This window comes from Apis dorsata, unplaced genomic scaffold (assembly GCF_000469605.1).
Source record: "Apis dorsata unplaced genomic scaffold, Apis dorsata 1.3 scaffold_156, whole genome shotgun sequence".
NCBI lineage: Eukaryota > Metazoa > Arthropoda > Insecta > Hymenoptera > Apidae > Apis > Apis dorsata.
Genome location: NW_006263446.1, coordinates 477,813 through 486,333, shown reverse-complemented (window position 1 = coordinate 486,333; position 8,521 = coordinate 477,813). Strand labels below are relative to the sequence as shown.

The 8,521-nt window shown below is 30.0% G+C and overlaps 1 protein-coding gene across 6 annotated transcripts in view; it reads left to right on the top strand.

Annotated features, from left to right (window-relative positions):
* LOC102679448 (RYamide receptor-like) overlaps positions 1–8,521 on the top strand; it is a 117,440-nt gene that overhangs the window by 43,414 nt on the left and 65,505 nt on the right. Inside the window, exon 1 of one of the 6 annotated variants that reach the window (XM_031509463.1) lies at positions 1,064–1,217. The exons of the other annotated variants lie outside the window; for them this stretch is intronic. The gene's annotated coding sequence lies outside the window, so the exon portion shown is untranslated. Of the gene's footprint in view, positions 1–1,063; positions 1,218–8,521 lie in introns of those variants that run through there. 6 annotated transcript variants of the gene reach the window in all.

The window sequence follows — 8,521 nt, the reverse complement described above, 5'->3', positions numbered from 1 at the left end:
ATGAATTTTTGAGATATTACAGTTTGGCAGAGTGTAACGTTTTTTTTTTTTTTTTTTCTAAATGTGTATAAGTAGATGATTCAACCAATTGGGTAACCAGTTTTTTTTTTTTTACGATTCCATCGTTGAATTAATAAATTGTGAATTCGAGAAATAAAATATCGATTTATACGATTGTCTCTTCAAATTATTTAAATTTGCCATAGTAATAATAGAGAGAAAATTAATAAAAAATCTAATGATAAAGAAGAGATTACGATTTACTCGATCATCAAATTACCTAAAAGTTACTGAATTATTATTATAACAGAGATAACAAATTTTTCGATAATTTTTCACGAGATAAAATTAATAACGTAGAGGAGTTAATGAAGAGAAGTTGCTAAATTCCCTTTCACCAATGAAAATTCTGAAAATAATAATATCCCGAGTCAGCGAAGCGAGGATACATTTATCCACCATTGTTCATCCCGCCGACCATAACTAGCGAACTCAACTATGTACAGCCGTAACTTCGTTCGACAATACAGGCAGCGGACGTAACTTTAAGGCTCATCTTTGCTTAGGTCATCATCGAAGGTTCCCTTTATCCGATCCGAGGTAAAACTTTTGGAGAGTTGGAGATAGAGCAATTGTATTCCACCAATTTTCTCTCTTCGTTCCAACGAGTTTGCATTTAACATTTTAAAAAAAGAGTTTATTATCCCCGATATTAGAAGTTTTATTATTATAATTAGATTGAGAATAAAAGATATAAAATATTATTTAGATTACACGATAAATATTAATTTTATATCATATAAAATAATTGATTGATTTTGTATAAAAAATTTTAAGAGAAGACAATTTCGAAAATTTTATTCGTAATTATAGAGAATTAAAAATCGGTGAAAATTGCACGAATCCAAGGATATTTTTTTCTCCAATCCTTTTTAATAATTAAAAAAAAAAAAAGAAGATTTCAAGATTTCAAATTTTTTTATTCTCTCCGATTTTTTTTTTCTTTTTTACAAATCGAACACTCGTAATACGTAATATATAACGACACACGTTTGAAGCCGAAAGCAAAAGTGTTAAGAAATAAATTTTGTTTTACAGTTATGAATATCTCGCCGATGCTTTTCTCCGATCGTATTAATCAATGTCGAGCGGAAAAGAAGGCTTCGAAGGCTCGGTCGAGCATACGTACGTGTGTACGTAACCACAAAAAGCGGAATGTAAGTTTGATAAAACGAGCCAGTCCCCTCAATTTTTTACCTTTATTCCTACATTCCATCGAAAAATCGTATATCTATTTTTCCAAGTATAAATTAGATTTTTAATAAAATATATATATATATATATATAAATTGATCATTTATACACAATTTTATTAGTTCAAAAAACATCTTCACTCTGCATCGAATTTTTCATCTTTTTTTTCTTTAAAATACGCGACAGATGAATCTTCTCTTTTTTTTTTTTCGACTATTTAAATAATACGTGCAAGGTGATTCTTTTTTACGAAAAACTCTTCCCCTTTCAATTACCTTTTTTTTTTCTCTCTTCTCTTCTACAGGGAACGAGTAGAATTTTCGAGGGGGGAGGGAGATAGGTAGGTAGGGGAGGGGGAAAAAAGCGCGGCACGCTAATACGTTTACCAAGTANTGCTAGGAATTTATTTTGAATCGGATGATATATGCGACAAGATATTTTTGAAAAATCAAATTTTGCAAATTTTAATTTATAATATTATAAGGAATATATATATATTTCAAAGGAACTTTAAACTATTCTAATTCTATGAGAATATAATTTTTTCCTAGCTTATAGACTGTCCAATTAAAAAGATTCATTAATTCAAATCATCATTTATTCTTAAAAATAAATAAAATCTTTTATTTTCACTCTACTTGTATTATATTCATTTTTAGAGAAGTAGGAATATATTTTTTTCCTAGCTTATAGATTGTCCAATTAAAAAGATTCATAATAGTCATTTCATTAATTCAAGTTATCATTTATAAAAATAAAAAAAAATAAATACCATCTTTTATTTTCACTCTACTTGTATTATGTTCATTTTTAGAGAAGTAGGAATATAATTTTTTCCTAGCTTATAGATTGTCCAATTAAAAAGATTCATAATAGTCATTTCATTAATTCAAATTGTCATTCATCCCTAAAAATAAATATCACGTTTTATACTTGTATTATTTTCATTTTTAGAGAAGTAGGAATATAATTTTTTCCTAGCTTATAGATTGTCCAATTAAAAAGATTCATAATAGTCATTTCATTAATTCAAATTGTCATTCATCCCTAAAAATAAATATCACGTTTTATACTTGTATTATTTTCATTTTTAGAGAAGTAGGAATATAATTTTTTCCTAGCTTATAGATTGTCCAATTAAAAAGATTCATAATAGTCATTTCATTAATTCAAATCATCATTTATAAAAGTAAAAAAAAATAAATACCACGTTTTATTTTCATTCTACTTGTATTATGTTCATTTTTAGAGAAATAGGAATATAATTTTTTCCTAGCTATTATATATAGATTGTTCAATTAAAAAGATTCATTAATTCAAATCATCATTTATTCTTAAAAATAAATACCATCTTTTATTTTCACTCTACTTGTATTATATTCATTTTTAGAGAAGTAGGAATTCATAATAGTCATTTCATTAATTCAAATTGTCATTCATCCCTAAAAATAAATACCACATTTTATACTTGTATTATTTTCATTTTTAGAGAAGTAGGAATATAATTCCTAGTTTATAGATTGTCCAATTAAAAAGATTCATAATAGTCGTTTCATTAATTCATCATTTTTATTTTCAATCCATTTTTAGAAAAGGAATTATATATCACAATTCTGAATCATATATGCTCGCAATTTTTCTCATTTATATTCGAGGAACACGTTGAGATGCGTGTATCACAAGTATAAAAGTGATAAGAGATGCGAGAATACGTCCGGATCTATAGATAGAACGTGACTTAATATGGTACGAGGTTAATACTTTGGAAGAGTTTGTTTGCCCGATGCGTACACTCGAATCTCGTCGAGAGATGTTTATCGGGTCGATTTATAATAAATTACGAGGTACAGGTGGTGACAGTAAAAAACCGGTTCGAGTCTTCGACCGGGCGGCCACCGATCCCTTAAGGGATCTCTCCCAGCATCTTTTTCTACTTGCTCATTAAAAGCAATTCGAGCAACGGTTAAAAAACTTCTTACCGCCCAATTATTTCAATGCCCGTTCCAATATCTTCCATCTTCCTGCAAACGAAAAATAATTTAATAAAGGCGCACGCTTAAGACTTTCATTACTATTATCGAAAATTAAAAATTTTCGTTTAGTCGCGAAAGAAAGATTTCCACGTGTCGTAAAATAAATAATTATTCTCAATATATATTATATATGTATAGTTGATTCTGAGACAGTTAAACATTGTCGTCTAATTTATTGGATTTAAGAATAAGAATTATTGTCTAGAGCAGTGGTTCTCAAGCTATAGATTGTAATATATAGAAGAGCGTTATTTTAATACAGTTGTATAAAAACAAGAAAGAAAACTCTTTTAAAGTATATAAATATTTGTGTGATAGATCTTGTGTGCGAGTCTCATTGAAGCTTAAGATGCAATAGAATCTTCAATATCCGAACTGCATAACCATATGAGCGGAGAGGATATGCGAATTGGAAGGCATAAATATACGACTGAAAGAATTTTCCAATATATTGAAAACACTCTTTTCTCTTGCGATGAATATTTTCAACTTTCTGCAAAAAAAAAAAAGAAAAAAATTTGTAATAATCTAAATGAAAGAATAAAATGCTTCTTTTCTTTTATTACATACAACGAAAAGTTGTCGTTCAATTTGCGATTTAAGGATGACGAAACAACAATTAAATAATCGATTAGGTTGGATGAAAAAGGTGCCTCGCGAAAAAGGATTAAAAAGTTTTCCCGTTTAATGCTATTCAATTTAATTGCACGCCACGAAACGATGGCGATTAAATAGTTGGTCAATCGCGTTGAAAATGTTCAACGACCATCGACCCGTTCTTGTTCTTAATTAAAATACCAGGGAACAAAACGTACCGTTTCGAAATACGTACGCCTGAATACAATAGAAATTTTCCGACACATTTCGAGACGAGTTACGATAACAAGTTGTTGAGTTTTACTTGTTTTCGACGTGTATTAAATATGGCCGCCATTGTGTCACGTGCTCCATAACCACAGGCCCGCGTTGGTGGCGCGCGATTCGAGTTAACGAGAAGTTACAAATTGCTATTCACGATCGAAGGTACTTTGGGTACCATTTACGGTTTACATAATTAGGATTAAAGCTTTTAATACCACCGTGTACTTTTAGGGAATAAAAGTGGAAAATGAAAATGAATATTCAGAAAATAAATCCTCTCGTTACTTTCGAACGCGTTTTCTTTCTCCTCCTTCCCTAATCTACATATTCATATTTTGTTAATATTAATAATAATAATTTTAACTTCGCCATATTAGAATTTTATCGTTATTGTTAAAATATTAAATGTTACAGTTATATAGGGAATATTGAAAAAAATTATTCGCGGACAACTCGTGTCGTTTGCGTGTATTAATTCATTTGCATATTTGATTATCGATCGTTGAAGGTAAGCTGATTTTCATTCGCGTCGAGCTCTGATTGATCGAATGCTTGCCGCCACGTTGATTTGTTTATTTTCGAGGATTGAACACGCTATGATCGAACAGCAAAAACAAATTCGATAGTTGATTACAATTAAACAAAAAATTTGCATCGTGCCTGTAATATTTTTATACCTTTTCCTTTTGTACAACAATTTTTACTTTTGTACTAATCTTTCAGATTAAATAAAATTACTTTTAATCTAATTAATATTAGATTGAACCTAACCTAACCTAAAAAAAAATTTAGGTTATGTCATCGTCTGTCGGGTCGTGACGATAAACAATTTATCTCGATACGTATAATAAACGTAAGAATTAAATAAGAAACGTAATACGAATAATTTATACATTTTCCTAAATTTATTACACATTTATATTCGCTTCGTTGCAACCTCGAATGCAATACATCGTAATACGCGAATGCGAATAAATCAGGATCAACGGGCAAAGGAATGGAAACTCTGCTGCTACTTTATTAGCATAAAGAAGAAGAAGAAGAAGAAGAAGCGCGCGCTTCTCTATTTCGTTATTTGAGACGTCGAAAGAACGCGGCAGTCGGGAACATTGTGAAATAGATTTTAAACGAGTGATCGCGGTACCTTACGCACACGTATACACACACACACTCTAATAAAACACAGGCGGATGTTTGTCGTTGCGATGCAGGTTGTTTGCCTTGAAAATTACTCGATTAAGCGTTTGATTCATTTCAATATTTGCAATGTAAAGTGTTGCTATAATTGGTAAATATTTTAATAATCCGTATCAATTTGCATCGATATTTGTTTTAAGGTTATTGTGTATTGTAATTTTAACGTTAAGAAAAATTAGTGAGATAAATATTTAAAAATGATGATTGGTAAATTTTCCACGATATTCCTCGAACTTGGAAGGAAGAAGTTTATTTTTCCTTTCTTTTGAGAAAAAGCCAAGAGACAATTCGGATAAGAGAAGTTTCTTGCTTCGTGAAAGAAAGGTTCTTGAGGTAAAGAAAAAAAGGAACATAAATCAAATGGCAACTCGTATGAAAAAAAAAAAAAAAAAAAAAATACTCTTTCATCGTATCATATAATCACAATCCACTCTGAAAATTGTATACTCGAACTGAACTCCATTAAAAAAAAGTGTGTGTATAAAAAAAAAAATATATATAACTTTCGTTATGTTAAAATCCATTTGAAAAATTGTATGCTTGACGACACGTGGCATAAAAATAAAGATGGACGTGAACTGGTACAGTGGAATGGCATGCCGGAGATTGCGAGGCAAAGTAATGAAAAGTTGCAAACAAATTTGAAATTGTAGCTATTACAGAGAAGTCGTTCCAACAAGGAAGGCTCTCTCCCTCCCCCTTAGTCATTCAAACGTGAAGAGAATTCTTACCTCACCTACTGTGCGCGCAACTTTGAAACCGTATCTTCGAGTTTCACAAGTCGATCCATATTTTATATTTCTTTCGACACAATTCGGGATAAATAAATCGATAAATAAATTAATTCGTAATTATAAACGATATCTTTTTTTCTTTTTATTTAATTATTTAATTAATTATTCAAAATATTTCCTGAAATATGTGTTTACTTTGAAAAAAAAAATTTAAACGAAGAATATCTTTCTCCCTACGTATTTTGTACGTTCGTGTAAATATTTTACAAATAAAAAATTTGCATCGATACAGTGAAAGCTGACTAAAAGTGACGAGTAAAATATTCATAGATTTATGGACCGGCTTGCTTGGTTACAGAAGTTAAAAAAAAAAAAAAAAAAGAAAAACTTTTTACTCGTTATCTGTTTGAAAATCAGTAGGCAGGATTAATCTACTATTCCGTGTGTCTCGATAGTGATGCTTTGAGTGGAATGTCAAATATTGCTTTTACCTCGAAGGCATAGCTTCGTGGTAGAAAGGGTTGGAAGAATACCTTTCAACGTACATTTGTATACCGCTGCTGTCTTATACCCTTAAATCGTAAATTATTCTATCATAATTCAAGCCGATGCATACGTTTTGCATTATTCAAAGATAAATCGTGCATTCAGGGGGCAAGTTCTCTATCTATTTTTTCTTTTTGGATTTTTTAAAATTGTAACGAAAACGAAAATTTCTAATAAAAATTATTATTGCGGCTAATAAAGGATGAGAAGCGAAATATTAATGTAAAGAAATTGAAATTTCTAATTATATATATATGGATCTTGTTTCACATTGAGAAAAACTATAGTTTTACAACTTTATCACAGAGATTTTTGATTAAAATAATTATTAGAATGATTGTGTTGAACTATGTGTGTTGACTCGCATAAAAATCTTTAGATAATTAAAAATTATTATCTCTCATTAATCGGTTGAAATTGAATGCAAAAAAAAACAAAATGGACGAAAATTACGCAATACTGGTGATTTTTAACTATTTTTCTAACTAAACCAACGCAAAGAATTTACTAGTATGACCACCGGCGAAAACCGCAGCACGAAAGTTGAATTAAAATAATTTGACCACAGCCCGTTTATTACATCGATACGTGAATGGAATATCTCACGCCTACGCAATTTTCCAATATGAAACTATTTCCTTATAAAGAGCATTGATAATTGAAATTTCTTAGTAACTTCCCTCATTCTTTATTATTACTTTCTTGGATTATTTATTTTAAAACATTAATGAATCTTCAAATTTATAATATATATATATTTTTCTAATAATATTAAAAAGTGGATACACATAAAATATCTGAACTGTCACACACGATAGATATATAGTATGTTATCTGTTCCTGAATATATCAAGATTTAACATATGATTTATGAGCTACTCTTTATCACCAAGTTCTACGATATATAAATGTCTATTTAAAAATCCATAAAAAAGATTTTTTTTCCCCCCATATATAGTTTGCCTATGGTGTTTGCAACTACTGAAAGATAATTCATATTTTCGAATTTTATATTTGACGTATAGCTACTCTTTTTTTTTTTGTTCCTGTACAATGTTTGTATTGATATATCGTAAATATTTATTGATTTATATGATTTGTATTATTAAAAAAAAAAAACGAGATGATCGATGAGAATAATTACTTACAATCACTATATTGAATATCAAATAAAATCTTTGGCAAAAAATTTGTCTGAAATTCGTTTCAATATATTTTTTTTTTTTTTTTTCCCGTCCATCACAAATTCGCCATTGAAAATTATTCGATTCTCCTATTAACGCGTTCAATCTTCGTTTGGTTCGTTCAATTTTCGTTTTTATTAGGCTTCACATATCGAAAGGATTTATATTGACGCGTATACGACGTGTCTCTGTTAAAAAAATTTTTCTGCAAAATTGGAGGAAAAAATATTTTCCACGATATAGAATCGTGGGAATAACGAAAATAATTTTTCATCCATAACAATATTAGCAATCTTCCTCTTTTTAAAAATTTTCCGAAATTAATTAATTAATTCCTCTTCTCCTCCCATAAAAACTATTTTCTAAAAAAAAAATCGTAACAAAATAGCTCCACTAAGCCGTAATCACTTTTTTCACGGTTGAGAACACGCGTTCGAAGACGAGAGAGAGAGAGAGAGAGAGAGAGAAATTCAAACGATTTCTCGAAAATCGAATTTCACCACCCGTGAAAAACGCCGGGACCTTATTCCTCCTTATATAAAAGCTTTTTACGTAAAGCACAAGTTGCGTGTACCTCGCGCGTTTCTCGCGTTCATCGATCTCCTCCTTGCACGGCGTCTAAAGGGGTGGCGGATTGTAAAATGCCGTCGAACGACGGAAACAGCCGAGATTAGCACCGAGAGGTAACACGAGAGGTTTCCACCAAATAAAA